Genomic DNA, 18,399 nt, shown 5'->3' on the forward strand with positions numbered 1-18,399 from the left:
GTTGGAAAGGCAGATAATTTTTTCGACTGATATTTTGAGGGTTACTTTAAAGACATTCCTGTATAAAGCATCCAGAGAAGACCTAAATTGAGTGAAAATAAATCCCACTGAACTGAAGGCATTCAGCAACAGCAGGCAACAATATTTCAGAAGACCTGAGTAGATACAGCACTACTCAATTCCAGAGGAAAATAAGTTCCAAAGAGGACTTCAGTGTTAATAATTACAAATATATTTCATGGAGAACTGCAGTTAGCAAGAATACCTTACCTAAGGTGAGCTAGATGGCATTTAGCTGGCTTCAGTTGATGAGAACCATTCTTTGGATTCAGAAATGCTTACCACAGAATGTGGTTGTGAGTTGGTAGCTCTGAAATATATAGCAATTCACTTAATTCCCGCAGAAACACCGTTTTTGTCAAATGACAACATCTTGAAAACACACAGAATACAGTAGTCAAGATAAATTGTGAAATTTTGTTTCATATTTCTGTGAAAAATGTTAATTCCAGCTCGTGATCAAGTGGTGACTACTTCAGCCTGCCCTACCTCTTGCAGTTTTGTTTCTGGACAGGCAGCTGAAGCAACTCTGCAAAATGTAATCATCTAATTTGGATCAAATCATGAAGATTTCAGGAAAAGGGAAAATACATTGTCCTTCCCCCACTAGCACTACAACAATGAATAAAGGTGTGAGTAATTTGCTGGACAGAACAGAATATGGAGCACAGATGTAACAACCTGGTATCGTTTGTTGCTTCTCAGTGTCAGAGGAGACAGTTTGCCCTGGCTGAATTCCCCATGACCTGCAAAGATGGAGCAAGTCCAGGCATTTGAACCAAATTTTAATTTCAAGTAATGAATGTTCAGCTACCTGATAAATTACACTTCAGGAAAATGCAGCTTTCCTGGAGTGATAAGCAGGTGTGTGCTTGCTTTAGCAGGGAGTGCGTGTCGCTTTCTTAGTTGAGAGACCTAAGATCATTCCTTTGCTTTTGAGCACGTTATCTTTACCTCTAGCAAGAGATTGTTTTGGAGGACAGAATGTTTCAAGTGAAAAAGATGTAGATAAGCATATAAATGTCAGAAAGGTACTGGAGGTTACGTTGCCATATACTCAGAAATACAAGGGAGATTGAGTGAACGTGGATGACAGTAAGAGACAGTGGAGACAATAGACCGTTATTTATTCAGTGATAATTACAAGAGTAAGCAAAAGACCATGAAGTAGTCTGAAGAGTTGTTGATGTCCACCTATTATTTACTAAGCAAAAACTGGATCTCGGTCTTCTTCCTGTTCATTGCAAATATCTTCTCCTAGAGGAACAGTAACAATTCCCATGGGTAAAGATTTCCTTCCTACTTTCACTGTCTCAGAAGACCTTGATCTGCGTTGCGGCTGCTAGCTGGATAAATTCAGTATCATCTGAAATTTCACAGATTAAATTATGCAATGCATTATGTAAACATGAACAGAAGTAATCCAAAGTAATGCAAGAGATTAGGAAAATGAGAGCATGTGAGAAAATGAGAATAGGGAAAAAAATGTGCAAATACAGCTAAGACAGAATATGTTAAACGTTCATGTGTAGTGGAAGAGACAGGCCAGACCAGAATGGTTCCAAAAGATGATTGTATGCTCACTGCATGTAGTGCAAAGTAAAAATGAATGCACTTGCAATTGCCTCTGGCAGTAAAGCTGGCCACAGTAAATCCAGGCCTCCCATAAAGACAGAGGAAATTACATGGCATGCTTACTAAAGCTGGTGAAACAATAAAATATTGGAAGCTCTCATTGCTGGAAAGATACTGGTAATTTGGAATGAATTTATAGGAAACTGGCAAGAAGTGGATTGCCAGAGATAGAGATACTTGTTTAGAAGGAATCAGAAGATTTAAATATGTCTAACTTGGCAGTAATGTCCAGATATTTTAATAATGTGACTACCAAGAGAGGGAATAATCTGGAATTGCTTTCAACATCCAAGGATAGAGTTATCATGATAATATTAAACCTTCTGCAGCTTTGATCCCTGAAATGGGTCTGGTAGGCATATAAAAGCTTCTCCCACTAAAACCACCTTGAAACATATAAGCACAAAACCATTAATTTCTTAAATAGCAAATATTGTTGTTGGGTTGAAGTGATTTTGAAATTGAAAAGAATTTTCTTTTGATTTTGGACTATTGCTTCTTTTTGTTTGGTTTGTGAAACGATAAACACGTAAACCTCTTTCCAACTCTAGGTGCCTTTAAACACTTTAAAATCACAGTAAACTTCAGTAAATTGACACAAATTCTGTTTGCTGGTCACCACTGTCATAACTGCTAGCACTTTTTCTTCTGCTGAATATTACATTACCATAATTTCTGAACTCATACTTTAATTTTGTCCCTAATTAACACCCAGATAACGGTGGGTGCTTTGCAGAATGTACCAGTGGTTGAAGCTTGTTGTGCTCAAGAGCAAAGTGCTAAGCTAAGGAGGCTGTCTTACGTATAAGCAGATTTTTCTCCCAAATTCAAAAACTTGTGCTTCGTACTTATGTTAGCTGTAGCACAGGGGAAGGTAAAGAGGCAATGCTTCGGAAAAAAAAAACCTTTAACTGAAATAATTTGGAGCTTCGAAGTTAAAGACAATATGTTGAATTCTGCCCAGAGCCCCAGACAAGTGGTGCAGCTTGACACCAACTGCTGTAAATGTAGTTGTCCTTAATACTGAGATTATTAGTGCTGCTTTAAATTATCTCAGTTTATAAACAGAAAATTGATAGTATCCTACTCATTGGATTAAAATGGGACATGACCAAGTCCCTCTAAAATAAAAGCTTTTATTTATTTTTCCAAGCATTAATCTCAGAATTAAGAGCACTTCTATTGCTTCCCAGGTACCCAGGAAAAGGCATTGCTCCAACCGAATTTATACATCCTGGTTCAACATGATACTTAAGCTTGTGCCTAATTTTAAGTACTAGCCCAGCTTAAAAAAACTCAGTCTTCTTCCTTAAAATGTGGTCAATGTGCTTATTAACTTCATCAAATAAGGCTCTGAATTGCAAAACTAATTCTCCAATAGAAGCTGCATTTTTTCAACCCAAATGTCTTTGCTGAATTTTGGTGTTTCTCTCACTCTATCAAAATTTAGAAAGCCCTGTTCAGATAGGATTGAAATGGGATTTGTATGAAATGTCCTGTGGGAAATACAGCTGTGATGTATTTGCAGTTGAAGGAAAAAAACCTGAGCCTGTAAGTATCATGCATACATACATACATACATACATACATACATATATATATATAAAACTTGCAGTAATTTATTTCTTCCTAACATCCATGACGCTGTTGCCCAAATTCTGTTTAGTGTTCTTATCCTGACATGAACATAGACCCATGGCCCTTCCTCTCTGAATTTTTTTACCCTTGAGATTTTCGAATACTCTTCCATGCTTTGCCATACTTTGGTCTTTATTTTTAATGTCTTTGTTTAGTAATTTTACACCATAATTAAATTTTATCTACCTACCTGTCCCCCCTTTCTTGCTACCATCTGCAAGTAAGATTAATACTCTCTGCACAGAATTCTTCAGTTCAGTTATACAATCTGGGATCAAGAACTGACCTCTGCAGGTCCCAGCTCAACAGCTCTTCTTAGAAGTCAGCAAACTATTATTATAATTATTCTGTGTTCACAAATTCCAGATTTCTGTAGCTACTTTGAAAGATTTGAATATAAACCTCCTTCCTATCATTCCTTGTGAGACTATCACATGAAAATGTAGAAGGTGTCTTGCAGAGTAGGTGTCTATGCTCACAGTGCTTCCCCTGTCTGTAAAGTGTAAATAATTTGACACAAGCATTGTGAGATTAAGCACTCATACCTGAAGTCAGTCTAAAATTTAATAATTTTCCATTGCATTAATATATACATGCTTCACATATTATATATTTATTTAACTCAGGTTTAATGGGACACTTGGAAATCTATATTTAACAGGGAAACAGGAATATAGCATATTTATTTCAGAGAAAATTTAACTTTTGGGATTCCTTGATTACTGAGTACTTGATTTTAAAAGCTGTAGCTTGCATCTTTATTAGTATAATTTGACTATTATTTTAAAATAAATAATAGTGATAGTTGCTTAGGAATATTTTAAATAGGGTTCTTCAACTGTGCTATGTACAAGCCTTTTACATAGCTTAGGTGCAAGCCAGGTCCTTTTCTAAATGTTACGGTTTTGCTACTGTTTTCTGTGAAACGGTTGCATTGCTCAAATTTAAATGTACCTCCTGCTTCAACAGTTCAGCTTATAAATTTCTGTACCCCATAGCTGGACAGTTGTCGTATAATAGGTTACATCTATCATTATTGGTCTGATCAGTCATTCCATATCCTAGTAGGCTCTCCCATTGACTTGAGGAATCAGATCCATATCTGCTTTAGATATGAGATTCATGGACTGATAGTTGAAATTAGGGACCTGTATTATGTAGCTGAGTTGAGCCTCTCAAAATAGCCATAAGGAGTTCTTATATCCATTTGGAAAAGTAACATAGGTAGCTGAATCCTTTGAGCTTCAACTTATGAATCTGTACAAGTAAATACATCATGCCCTTTTTGGATATAAACTAACTACAAAGTTATTTGAATGATCTCATTTGTATTATAGTAAATGAACAAAGGATCACACTCATCCTTACACTGTCAGTATTTTTCTAATGCAGAAGAGGCATTTGTTAATAGGGAATATGGAGCCTTTGACATTTTGGATCCCAATCCTTCAGTGAAGCTAGTCATGCACCTGCTTATTTGTGCACAAATCATTCTAATGAATTCTAAAGGACTATTCATGTGCATAAAGCTAAGCCTGTGTGTAAAAGCCTTTGCAAGACTGGGCCTAGGTTGTAAGTTTGATAATGACCTGAGACTGATTCAACAGAATAAAAACAGTCCTTTTAGAAAGTTGAGAAGTGTAACTCCAGCTCAGCTGAACAGGTATGGGCAGTGCTAAAAGAAAAAAACTGATCAAGAAAAAATGGCAAGAGATATAAATCTTTTTTATTATTATTTATATTTTATAATACTGCATTTTACCTTAATCTTATTAATTCTTGGCTTCAGTTTATTTTCATTATGGCTATGAATTCCATTTGAATAACTTTATTTCAGGAGCTTAGAAACTTTCCTGGTTTAATTTCATGTATATATATATATATATATATATATATATATGTATATAGCCTATGTGGAAGCGTAGATCCGCTTAGAGAATGGTAGTTGAGAGAAATCATAACTAGGCTCAGGAAAGTTTTGCTTAAGGAGAAGTCACGACATCAACACTGTTTCAAGAAGAAGTGTGCAGAAGAGCTTTGTGCGCTTATTTGTTCATAGCATGCAATATTCTGCCTTCTGCTGCAAGTGTTTTGTGCTGCACTGCAGCACTGCATGTTCTCAGAGACTGCACATCACCTGCAGGAGCCTCTGAACAACATCAGGGGAATTTCAGTCATTGTGATGCGTCTCCTGAAACCATTTGCTAGATATTGCTTCCATCAGTTGCTTCCACCAGGAACTTCCATAGAATTTGGTAAAGACTTTTTATGTGTTTAACATTAAACAGACAGGCAGTGCTACTGAAATCACCATGAGAAAGAAATGAAATTACTTAAATATAAACTGAGTTCCTGCTTGGGCCTATGGTGTTTGGCATTTAATATGGTGAGTGTATGAAATAGGCACCTTTATGCACAATCACAAAAAAAGAAACGTTTTCCTTTGCATAAAGCTAACTGTTGTCTTAATATGATCTGTTCACTGGTAAAATAGTCACTCTACTCTGTGGCCTTTAGGTAATGTTGACTATGAAGTGACACTTGTTTGTTAGGCTCACTAAGTTAAACTTGATAAAAAAGGGGGAAGGTGTCTTTGCCCTGTAGTTTAATCAACTTTTATTCGCACTTAATATCAGAAAAAATCCAGTTTCCTCAGTTAAAGGATGAATTTAATAGCTCCGCTGGGTGAAGAAGAGAACAGATGGACAAACCATACCAAAGCTGCAGTGGGTGAAGGTGATAGCCCAGAGACCACCACTGCTGACTTTACTCTAGTTGTTGGCCTTGGGGACATGACAGATATTTTGCTGTTTGATGCAGTAAAATGAAGAAACAAGGTATATCTTATAAGGCGTGGTTTTCCTTTACTAAGCTTTAAATTATGATTTAAATGAAAATTAAAGTATGGAGTATTTTGCTGTTTTATAATTTAGCAGTTCAGGCTGAAGTTTCCTTTATGTTCTTTCTGGTTTTATACAGGCAGCCTAGAAGATGGACATTTGACAGGCCACAATAGACTGCTCCTTTCCCAGGTATCTCCTGCTTGTTTCCTTTATCTGTGAATAGGAAATGGCTTAAAGGCACCTGTGTTATGAAGGTCCCAGGGGCAGCTGCCTGACTAGTGAATGCCTGATTATGTGTTAACATGCTTTGTCAGATATTGGCAGAATCTGTTCTCTTCTTTTGCCTTTTCAGCAAGGGTACCATTGACAGACTGGCTACCCATTTATAGAAATGTTGTCCATCAAACTGTGAGGAAGGACAATGGTGTTTTTCTGTGACCAGTGACTGTGGGAAACTTTTCTTTGGCTATTCAGGCAATTTTTGTAGCTTGCTCTGAAGAGGAGAGACTGATGAGTGCAAAAAGTACAATTAAGCAAAGCCAGACTTCAATTGAAGGCTGTAGTGTAGTCTGCTTGTTCTCATTTTTTATTTGGAAAAAAATCTATGGGTTTTCACGTTGCTGTGTGGCATTCAGCGGGGGGCTATTACAATCCTAAATTTTTTTTCTAGACCACCTAATTCTAAGTAAAAATTAAATGTAATGAGAGCCACTTGGAGTTCTGAATATTTTAAAGCATAATTCCCACAGAAGGGATTCGACCTAAACTGTGGAGAGCATCAGTTGGCTAATTATAGCTGCATTTTATATTACAGCAGGTGTCAGATGCAGTCATCTCAATAAAGTCCACATAATACTCTGAAAAATAACAAAAGCTTTTCTTTGAATGTGGGTACTAATTTCTGCTAGGTGTCATAAGAGCTCTGATACTTCTTATTGGCATTAACAAGAGCACTGCAGCACTCAAACATGCTTTTTGCTTAGGATGAATTGATACTGTAAAGCACTTACTAGTCAGCCTTGGCAGATGTCAGTAGTTAATACTAGTGTTGCAGAGGTTGGTATATAATGCAAAGAGTCTTATGTAAATACTTTTAGATGATGGGCTGGTTTAGAGAATGAGTGTGAGCCATGCATCAACTTACTTAATGAAAGCTAAATAGACAACAGCAGGATAACTGCACTTCCTTTAACTTCTGTCTTAAGTCCTCTGCAAGTAAAGGGCATATGGGAAGGCAGTAAACTAGGTGAATAAAAACATTAAACTTAATAAGCACTTTGTGCGATCATACTATTTTCCCAATTCAGTGGAAGCAATAAGTTTGAGTTACTGAAATGACTGGTGAGAAAGGTGTTTCCTAAGCCTTGAAACGGAGGTTCCCTGAAGAGTGTATCTTCAGAATAGCCTGCAAGTGGTGAAACTACAGAAATTTGATTGTCACCTGACTTCCTAAATAAAAGATGGCATTCTGTGATTCCAAGAGGATTGTGGTTTAAAATATTAATGAATCATTAAAATAAGTGCTGAAGTGGGAAGCATGCACAGAAGCCCTTGAATACAAGGAAATGTGATGACATTGAACTTGTAGGCACAATGGGCAGGGTGAAAAGCAAAGGCAGGAAAACCTGCCCACCCAATTGTGCTTGGCCTAACATGCCTCAGAGATGTTTCTCAAGATTGCCATGTACCCTGAGAAGCAGTAAGATGCTTCAGTACAGAATAGCAGAGTCAGGTCATGGTGAGCTTGCTGCTTCTCCTGAAGGGGATAGGATGTACCTGGTCCAAACATGGCTGAGGAGAAGGGCTTCAACAAAGAATGATGCCAAATGTTAGGCTAATCATGCAGGAGACACAACCATGTACTAGCAAAACAAAGGAAATTTGACAGATGATCAAATCTTCCAACATCTGAGTTTCCTGTAAGAGCAACAAGCTACTTAATGAACTACTGTCTAGTGCCGTATACCTTTCCCTCACATCATCTCCCCTGAGGAAAGGTAGTCCTAAACACCAGGCTGCCTTTGTCTTTTCCACAGAAGTCTAAGGAGAATTGCAGAGGTTATAGAAATAATAAATACAACTTATTGTTATAAATATTCTATTTTTAAAATGTAAAAACCAGTCAGCTGAATAAAACTGAACCACAAGTTCCAGCATGTTACCTTAGCAACTCTGTAAGAAAAAAAGCAATCACAGATTATGAAGTATTATTTAATGTTTTGTAGAACTTCAGAATAAAGTATAATCTTATCATATTACATACTGACTTTACTAACAGGTAGGAAGAGCCTGTTTTTTGTCTGAAGTCTAGGTGCAACAAGTGACTTGTAAAAAACAAGTGTAAGTAAATTAGAGTAATATATTCATATTAAGAATACACACATTTCTGGATTAACATACATATATTGTTCAAGAGAAAGTTTCTAAATACAATATTAAACATATATAATCCATATAGCCTCTAAATCTGGTAAAAAACAGATACAGAAACCAAACAGAGGTATAGAGATAAAAATGAAGGAGAAATAATTTCTTGGCTAATCTGTGCCTGGCATCTGGGGAGCAGAGGGCTGTCTGTGAGAGAACTGCTTTAGCTCTCACACATGAGGTTACCTCTAAGGAATAGACCTATGAAAAGGCCTGATAACAAAAGCCCAATTACAAAAGCTGAAGGCGTGATTGCCATTGTATAAATGAATTTACTAATTTACCCCATTTATTCCACATAGCCTCTTTCTGAAACCTTTTAATATGAAAGAGCCCAGCTCAACTTGGAAAGCTCTTAGGAGTTGTGTGAAAGGCTGGGAAGGTAAACAAAAGGTTAAGTTAACTGCAAGAACTGTCAACCTAGTCATCCTTTAGTTGTCTCTCCTTTAGCACAAAAACACATGAGGAAACCACCACTGTACTACATTGCTTCTGCACTATTGTTTTCCCATGTCTTAAATTTCTGGTCTTGGGATGTGTTCTTGTCCATGAGGTACAGAGCTAGGTATTAAAGAATAAAACCTTCTCTTGCTGGTAGATATTCTATTTTTTTTTTTTCCTTTTAGGAGAGAAGGTAAGGGATAGTTATCAGCAAGTAGAGGTGCTGTTGTAAAAGGTAACTTCCGGTAGTGTCACTCAAAATGTATTACCCTCTGCAGATTACAAAAACCTAATGACTTCCCCTTGTGATGTCTCTGAAGGATTCTTTGGAAGAAGACATCTAACAGTTCCTGTGGTAATGACTGTTACTGCCCTATATATGACAAGAGTTTTACGTGTATGTAATTTTCCTCGATTATTCTAAAAAAACGAATGTGTCTAGGATAATTTTGTGTGTCACCTATTGTGAAAATTGCTTTGGTGGCAAGCAAAATCAACTGCTCTGTGACCCACACTTCTTGATATTAGGGCTTACAGGAAACTTACTGCACTCTTCCCTCTCCACAGTTACTGCTACTTCTTCCCCTCCATTTTTGCTTTTGGATTACAGAGATGTGATTTCACAATACAAGCAGCACAGATGGCAGCTGAAGGTCTTTATCTGCCAGGTGTCTGCATAACGGCTGAGCCAATGTATGCAGCTGAGCACAGCTCACTTTCTCACATAGGTGTTCAACACCATTTATCTGAATCATAGCCTTGCATAACCTTTGGAAGTACCTCTGGGAAATTTTAGAATATATTCAAATACACAATACTTTGGCAGGCAGAAATCACAGGAAGTCTTGCTCTGAATTCATTGTGAATGCTCAGAAGAAAGAAGTAGTTCCTGCATTTGCTGCTGTGGTTGCAAAGGATGGGCTTAATGATGTAAAACATTGGGAAAGTGTAGGCCCTATATAAATATATCTCCTATAAATATAAACATATATAGATAATCAGCTATACTCAAAGAAAGGTGGTGGGAGATCACTTGGGTTTGCTGACAGACTTCAATAGAGAGAGGAAGATGAATCTTTAGGGCCGAGGAGGAAGTCATGTAGTCCTATAATAACTAGGAGAGAAGAACTGATTTTTGTAGTTTGGGAGTGCAGGATTGTGTCATTCTGAGCTCTGTGGAACTGTCTTCCTCTTGCTAGGGCTCAAAAGCATCCAACACCTCCTTTCTGTCAGTTGAGGTTCACAAATTAGGTCTCATAAGAAGAGAAGTGGTGTGATCCAATATAGGCACCATCCTGTGATGGTATCACACGGAGACAGATGGACTTTCCTGTGGATACTGCAGTTACACACCAGTAGGCAATGCAGACACAATGGCTGGTCCCCATGTGCAAACAAATGCAGGAGATGGGAGACTGGGAATATTTGACTGAAGGGGTGAAAGAAATCTGAGGAAGAAAGAAACCAGGTGATGGCTTACATAGGAATCAAGCTGGGAAAGAAGAGGTTTGCACCTTATAGGATCAAGACCTTGAAATAGGTCAAGGAACAAAGGAAGTTAGGAAGACGGGAAGTTCTGGGCACGGTGCCTACTGTGACTGACACTTCCAGGGACCATAAATGGAGCCAAAGCCTTGTCTGAGAAGGCCTTATGCTTCCCCAATAGTTTTCTAGGCAACATAATTTCACTGTCTTTGTGAAACATTAGAACTGATTACAGTGCTGTAGGTCCAACGAACTGGGGAGATTTGGGGAGGAATTTTGTTCTCTAGAGTAGCTTCACAACATCAGCTTACAGAAAGGGATGGAGAGTGTGAGGATAAAAACCACATGAGAAACAAGAACTGAAAATTCCCGGAGCATTTCACCTAACAGTATAGCTATCAGGAAGATCATTTGTGCATAAGGGAATGGCAAGATCCCAAGTGCCAGTAGTGCTGTACGTTATACAGGACCAAGTTCATTCATTGCTGGCACTGTGAAGAACTGAGTTATGGAGTCTAATGGTGGAGAATTTAATTCCTAAATTCAAGCCTCTGAGAGTGAAAAAATGGTTCTTATTGCCCAATGTGAAAGATGTATCTTCTTTGAGAGCTCACTTCTTTGCTTTCCTTGAAGGAGAAAATAAAAAGATTTTTATAAAAATGAAGAGTGAACATTTGACAAGATGTCTGTGGACGTAGTTTCATTTTACTTCAGCTGTGCCATGAAAGGCCATGAAATATCTTCCTCAGGCCTTTCAATAAACTACATTATCTTTAAGCATATATCAAGGAAAGCAAAGAGTTTGAAGTATTAAAAATATTTTAAACGACTTTGCAGGTGATGTGTATGTGAAGGTTCAAGCAATCATCCAAGGCCAGAGTACTTGAAGAACTGAGGAACTGTTAAATTACTGTGATCTTAAAAATGATTACTGCAATACTTTGGAGAATACATTTTCCATAACAAATATAGAACATATTTTCTAATTTCTATTATGGTTATCAAGGTCATTCAGTGATAGAATGCAAAATCTTTTCTTTTTCTCATTCAGATACTGTCAGGTGCATAAATTCTATAGCTAATATAGAAATACATTTAAAAATTGGAATTTATTAATGAAGAAATATGTCTTTGCCCAGTATTATACAATAATTTTTTATCTTCTGAATGCAGTTTAACAATACACAGACTCTGTCTGGCTTTATTCCACTAATACATGCCATTTCCAAAAGTGTGTTACCTTGTATGTTAAACACAGTGCACTCACAATTACCCTAGCATTCCTTGAAAATTAATTTCAAATACACATTTATTGTAAGTGCTTTGGGGCAAGAACCATCTTTTGTTATTAAACAATACAAATGGGATCTTGGCCCATAATTGGGGCTCCTAAGCACTGTGAATTCTTTCATCAGTGTCTCACATTCTCTTTCTCACTCTCTTTGTCCCTCTGCAGATTATGCCAGTGTTTACAAAGGTTGGGATCCTTTGCATCCTCATCAGTTTTTACATTTCCCCGAGAATCAGATTCAGTTTAGCCTAGCATTCTTCACAAAGATAAAAGGGTGACAGATCCTGACACATTTGTGCTTTTGAAAAGTGGAAAAGCTGATTTAATGCATAAACCCTATACTAAAGCTGTCTCCAAGGTGAAATTGCACCAGTCTTGGAATAAAAAGTGGAAGACAGATACTTAAACTACATACAGTGATGTGCTTAAGCACTCTTTCTTATAGTATAACCAGAAAATGCTGTAATTACCTTATTTTCCAGTTTTTAACTACTGAAACTTGGCTGATTTCTTTGTGATCAAAGACACCTAAGACACCTGATTTATGTCTTAGGTAATACTCAATCTTCTTCACATGTATGGGCTTCAATCACTATTATTTCAAACTATAATACTGGGCAAGACATATTACTGAATGCTTATTTTACAGTTTCATTACTGAAACAAACATATACACATGAGCCATGCATTAATCACTGAATTACTAGACCTTAATGACTGATTTATTAATGACAGATCAGTATGTTCTATCATAAATATATTAGTGAATTTACTAAAGTATTGGTAATTCTCTGTGAATTCAATGACAGTGATTTAGTAAAACTAGAAAGAAATGTGAAATTATTAAAGACATACAAAGAGCCAGACCTGACAAATTAGAAGTCTCTTTCTAAGATCGGATACTTTAGCCTGCAGTTGAAAAGAGCTTTGCCACTGAAAGAGCATTGTGACCATAATGGTTGTTCCCCAAACAGGAGTGGTGTAGCTACAACTATTCAGTCACAGGTTCTTAGGTTGTTTGTATAGTATAAAGCCAGTGGAAACCATTTCAATTCTCTAACTGGACCTCCCACATAACATATATCTAAGATTTTTCCTGTAACTAATTCCTTTGGTAATTGAAGTGCATGTTTGAGAAAACATGCTAGTCTTGATTATGATCTTTGCAGAGATAAAAAATCTACCACAGTGCTGAGTATGATGTTTCAATTAGTATCATAACAATTAAAAAAAATGAGTCCTCTTGTTACGATTTGTGTAACCTTTAGTTTAAGCCACTGAGTCTTGTTACACATTGATTTGTGCAAAATGGAGGCATTGATGAAACTTCATCTTTCTTTAGTAAACACCTTGTAGAACTTGGAAAAATCATTTTTTAACTTGCTTTCTTGAGCTTTTCTACTGACAGAATGTAGTGTGCAGAAAGCATATGAATTTACAGTGCTTGAGCTCCTCAGCTCTGGCTTGCCAGGCACACCCATCTGAGCAATGCTAAGCAGGTAAAACACAAACTACCTCATCCTAAAGACAGTTTTAATGCAATATAGATGAGATTTTTAAATTTAACTTTGATATGAAACAAACTGCCTCTAAAAAAGTTTGAGCAATCAGCAAGGGAAAAAACCCTCTCCTTTTATTCAATACTCTTATATACATGTGCATGCAGATCACATGAGGCCACAGTTATAATTGTCATAAATGCATCAGGGCAGTATAAACTTTATATTCTCGGAGGTATTCAGCATGTTTAGACTTTATTCTACTGTTCTGGTAAGAGAGCAGAATTATATTATTTGAGTTACAGTCTGCATTGCACATAGGCTATAGCTGTAGTTAAGATTGTTCCTAATGCTCACTTTAAATGAAATAGGGTGGATAAAAAAGTTGTCAGTAAAGGAAAACAGTTGATGCCAACATCTTTTTCAGTTCATTATTAATAGAAAAACATCAGTGGAACCCTCACTTTTAAGGAAATCACAGTTAGAGGCTGGAAAAAAGTTAAAGGGATACAGGTACAGCAGAATGTCAAGGGAATCTTGCCATTATTTTGTCTCCTGGGACATCTTATACAGAATTAGTAGCCTGGTTATGGATTTGGACTGTAGAACCACTGACAGGCTTGTGACTGAATGCAAGAAAAGCAGAGCTCATAGTCCCACAAAGAAAACGTGTATTCTGTTGCTAAAGAGCAGAGCTGATAAAGACAACTGATTGTAGTGGGCTGACCCTGGCTGGACACCAGGTACCCACCAAAACCACTCTATTGCTCGCTTCTGTAACTGGACAGAGGAGAGAAAATATAATGTAGGGATCGTGATTTGAGATGAAGACCAGGAGACATCACTCACCCATTACTGTCATAGGCAAAACAGACTCAAAGTGAGGATATTAATTAACTTTATTACTAACTGAATCAGAGCAGTATAATGAGAAGTAAAAGAAATCTTAAAAACACTTTCCCTCATCCCTCCCTCCTTCCCAAGTTCTACCTCCTCCCCCCAGTGGCTCGAGGAAACGGGGAATGGGGGTTACAGTCAGTTCATCACAGATTGTTTCTGCTGCTGCTCAGAGAGAGGAGTCCTTCCCCTGCTCCCCGTGGGGTCCCTCCAAGGGAGACAGTCCTTCATGAACTTCTCCAGCATGAGTCTATCCCATAGGCAAGAAACTGCTCCACAAAAATCTCCACAAACTGCTGCAATGTGGGTCACTTTTCCACAGGGTGCAGTCCCTTCAGGCACAGGCTGCTCCAGTGTGGCCGCGCCACCGAGGCCACAAGTCCTACCAGTAAAACCTGCTCCAGCATGGGCTCCTCTTTCAATGGGTCAGCAGGTCCCTCGTGGGACCTTGCTCCTGCATGAACCTTCCATGGGGTCACAGCTCCTTTGGGCATCCACCTGCTCTGGTGTGAGTCTCCTCCATGGGCTGCAGGTGGATCTTTGCAGCCCAATGGACCTTCATGGGCTGGAGGAGGACAGCTGCTTCACCATGGTCTGCACCATGGACTTCCCCTACCCATGGGAATCTCAGCTCTGGCACCTGGAGCACCTCCTCCTCCTTCTCCACTGACCTTGGTGTCTGCAGAGTTGTTCACATGTTCTGACTCTGCTCTTCTCTGGCTGCCATTTTCATCTACCCAATAACATTTTTCCCCCCTTCTTAAATATGTTATTGCAGAGGTGTTATTATCACTCCTGATTAGCTTGGCCTTGGCCAGCAGCAGGTCTGTCCTGGAGCTGGCTGCAATTGCCTCTGCAGGACACTGGGGAAGGTTCCAGCAGTTTCTTGCAAAATCCACCCCCGTAGCCTCCCCGCTACCAAAACCTGGCCACAAACCCCCAGTACTTTGCTGGAGATATTCTCTCTCTGTATGGGCTGTGTGTATCTTAAATCCAAATAAGATAATGTTGTTTGCTTTAATTAATTGAAAAGCTTTGTCTTGACCTTCTTTATACAGAACCTTGAGTGAACACTTCTGAAAGTCCAAGATCTCTTCTTTGAGACAGATGTCTATCTTGTATTCTTCTGTGTTTTATTTTCATGATTTGAAGAATGTTTGAATTCTCAGATTAAGGCTATACCAAGAGAAATTGTTTAAAATGTTCCTACGTGTTGACATTCTTTTAATCCCATCAGTCTTCCCAATGCTTATCCTGATTAGGATTTCTCTTATCTGACGCTCAGAAAAAAGTAAGAGGTTGAAGGGTAATGTGGTGTTAACACATTTATAATCTATTAACTATAGCATTTGGTCCTCAAACAAACATCTGCATATGTCTTGGAAGAAATGAACAGCAAAATGCTGCTGTGCAAACTAATTCTCAATTTTGTCATAATGTTTCCAGAATTGCAGTCAGCTATAAATTTTCAACATGACGCTTGACATTCAAATGGAAATCTCAAACTGCTACTGATATTGGACAGGAAACAGAAAAGGATTAGAAGAAGAAATAGCAGGACATTTTTTCACTAAATCTGTTCTGGATTATATTATGCACTTGGGTCTTGTGGTAGTGATATGTTTGATGCAAATTGACACAAAAATGAACTTTACTGAACAGATACTGTAGTACTCTGATTTTTGATTGATATCTATATATCTATCTAAATTCCATAATTTCACACAATATATTTCTATCAAGTGTGTTGCACAATCAATCTTAGATATTTTAATTACAGTTTATCTTAGCTAAGAATTTCAAGAAGGGTTACTTCTTGCAGTCTCCCATTTTTTCATGTTAATTTTGGGACTTCTTTAAAATGGGATTTATTTTCAGAGGTGGAAGTACTTAGCTGGTTTCTGTAGGGCACATATTTCAAAGGTTTCTTCTTCTGGTGTTCAAGCACAGAGACATTTAAAATTTTCACTTGTTTTTGAAAAATCTTGATGATACCACATGCTCACATTTTAAAGCACACAAAATTTTCTGAGCTGAAGTACAACAAATTGTAGAGAGTAGCATCACGAAGCTGGATAGATCAGAAACTTGTAAGTGAATTCTCAGTATTTTGGAAGTGTTAAGAGGGTAAAGGCTAAAAAACTGTCCCCTATAATTATCAGATTACCTTCCTGGGGAATATGTTACAGAAATTATTTTATTTTTTGCATGTAAATATTTTTTTTTAATCTGGATTCTGTGAGCTTGTATTAGAAGGGGCTGAACTTGTAAATCATTGGAGCACATGAGTAATTCCACTTACATTAACAATATTTTTTAAGCATCTGCTTAGATTTATATACATGTTTAAGTACTCTGTTGGGAATTAAGTGATTTGACTTTGGATAGCCTGATATTGTTATTTCTATTGTCACTAAATATACATAAAATAGAAGTACAAAACCCTATCAATAATGTCTGTGTTGCTCTTCTCCTATTTGTTTCAGAATAATAAAGTTTTCCTCTTTGAAAGATTATTTATTTTATTCCCTTATCAGCATCATAGTACATTATATTAGTCCTTGATTTAAAGTATACTTTACTGAATACTGAATACTTTCTGAAAATGAAAACCAAATGTATGTTATCTATTTGTTCTCTGATTATGTATAACCTGAAAGAAATTCAGAAGGTGGTGAAGCATGACCTTTCATTCCTGAGGCAATATTGTCTATCCTTCATCAAGCTGTGCTTTTCTAAATGGTACCCATTTAATGTCCAAAAATGCTTTTTAAGATTCCCTCCTCCCAAAAGGCATCAAAACTAAATGGTCTGTAATTTCCTGAAGTGTTCCTGGAGTCCATCTTCAATAATGACATTATGTTGGCCATTTTCCAGCCATCAGGTCTTTTTCTGAATAGAACAACTTTGTAAAATGTCTGAAAAACTTGAAATAATAACACCTCTGCTTTTTTTGCCTTTTTAAAAAAAGAAATATTAGATATTGTTAGCTGTTTATTAGTGGAATGCTGTTATTAAATGTCAATATATTATTATATTATAGAGGAATTATTTATTTCCCTTTCCCAAAACCATTTAATCTAGAAAATACTCTTTTGAGGCATTTAATTTGCCTATAGTAAATGTCCTTAAAATGAGGTATTGTTTTATAAATAGCAGAAAAGCTATAAAAAATCCAACAAGAAAATTAACAGTAATGCAAAAGAACCAAATCACTTTGTTTAACGCTTTGTCTTTTAAACTGACAGTGTTAACAGAACAGATTTGAAAGGAAAACTAGCAGAAAGTTAGAGATATCCTTACTATTTAATATATACTAATTTAATTTTAAGTGCTTCAAAACTAAGGTACAAAATAAACACGAACATAATTAGATGCAGGACACATGCAACAATACTGCTTAAGAAGGTGGATATTAGAAATGTGTCTAGTACACTTGTAGATGTTATGGCCTGTATGCTCTATGTACGCAGGGCAAAAGCCAATAGCTTGCTAACACAGGCCCTGAAGTGTCATATTCCTTTTTATATATGTTAAATTTAGCAGTAGTAGTGCTGGCACTGGCATTTCTCTGTACTGGATCATCTGGATCATCTGCCCCATGAAAGGGAAAAGAATCTGGTTATTGCAAAAAGGGGACACAGGACAAGAGTTAATCACTGTTGTCAATCACTAGCAGTCGCTATGGAACTACTTTTGAGAGCTCCTCATTAAGTCAGTGCCAACTGACTGACCATATGCATCCTCCTGTCTGAAGCAAGTGCAAGGTAAAAAATGTTATGTGAAAACTGCTTTTCATCAAAATAAGGCTATGTGCAAATATTGGCAAATATCACCCCAATCCATAAAAAAGGATGCAAGGCTGACCCTAGTAACTACAGGCCTATCAGCCTGACCTCGGTGCCTGGCAGAGTTATGGAGCAGATCATCCTGTGTGCAATCACACAGCAGCTACAGGATGGACAAGGGATCAGACCCAGCCAACATGGGGTTAGGAAGGGCAGATCCTGTTTGACCAACCTGATCTCCTTTTCGATCAGGTGACCCACCTGGTGGATGAGGGAAAGGCTGTGGATGTGGTCTATCTGGACTTCAGCAAAACCTTTGACACCATCTCCCGTAATATACTCCTGGAAAAGCTGGCAGCCCATGGCTTGGACAGGGGCACTCTGTGCTGGGTCAG

General features: G+C 37.5%; 1 long non-coding RNA gene across 1 annotated transcript; it reads left to right on the forward strand.

Moving 5' to 3' along the window:
* The first annotated feature begins 3,319 nt into the window (after window positions 1-3,319).
* On the forward strand, window positions 3,320-16,225 carry LOC114055966. Its single transcript, XR_003570879.1, has 4 exons — window positions 3,320-5,719; window positions 6,313-6,365; window positions 13,761-13,832; window positions 15,663-16,225. It is a non-coding gene; the product is annotated as an uncharacterized LOC114055966 (long non-coding RNA).
* The last annotated feature ends 2,174 nt before the right edge of the window (window positions 16,226-18,399 follow it).

This window comes from Empidonax traillii, unplaced genomic scaffold, assembly GCF_003031625.1.
Source record: "Empidonax traillii isolate 1590-97213 ecotype Southwest subspecies unplaced genomic scaffold, ASM303162v1 scaffold74:size2480735, whole genome shotgun sequence".
Classification (NCBI taxonomy): domain Eukaryota; kingdom Metazoa; phylum Chordata; class Aves; order Passeriformes; family Tyrannidae; genus Empidonax; species Empidonax traillii.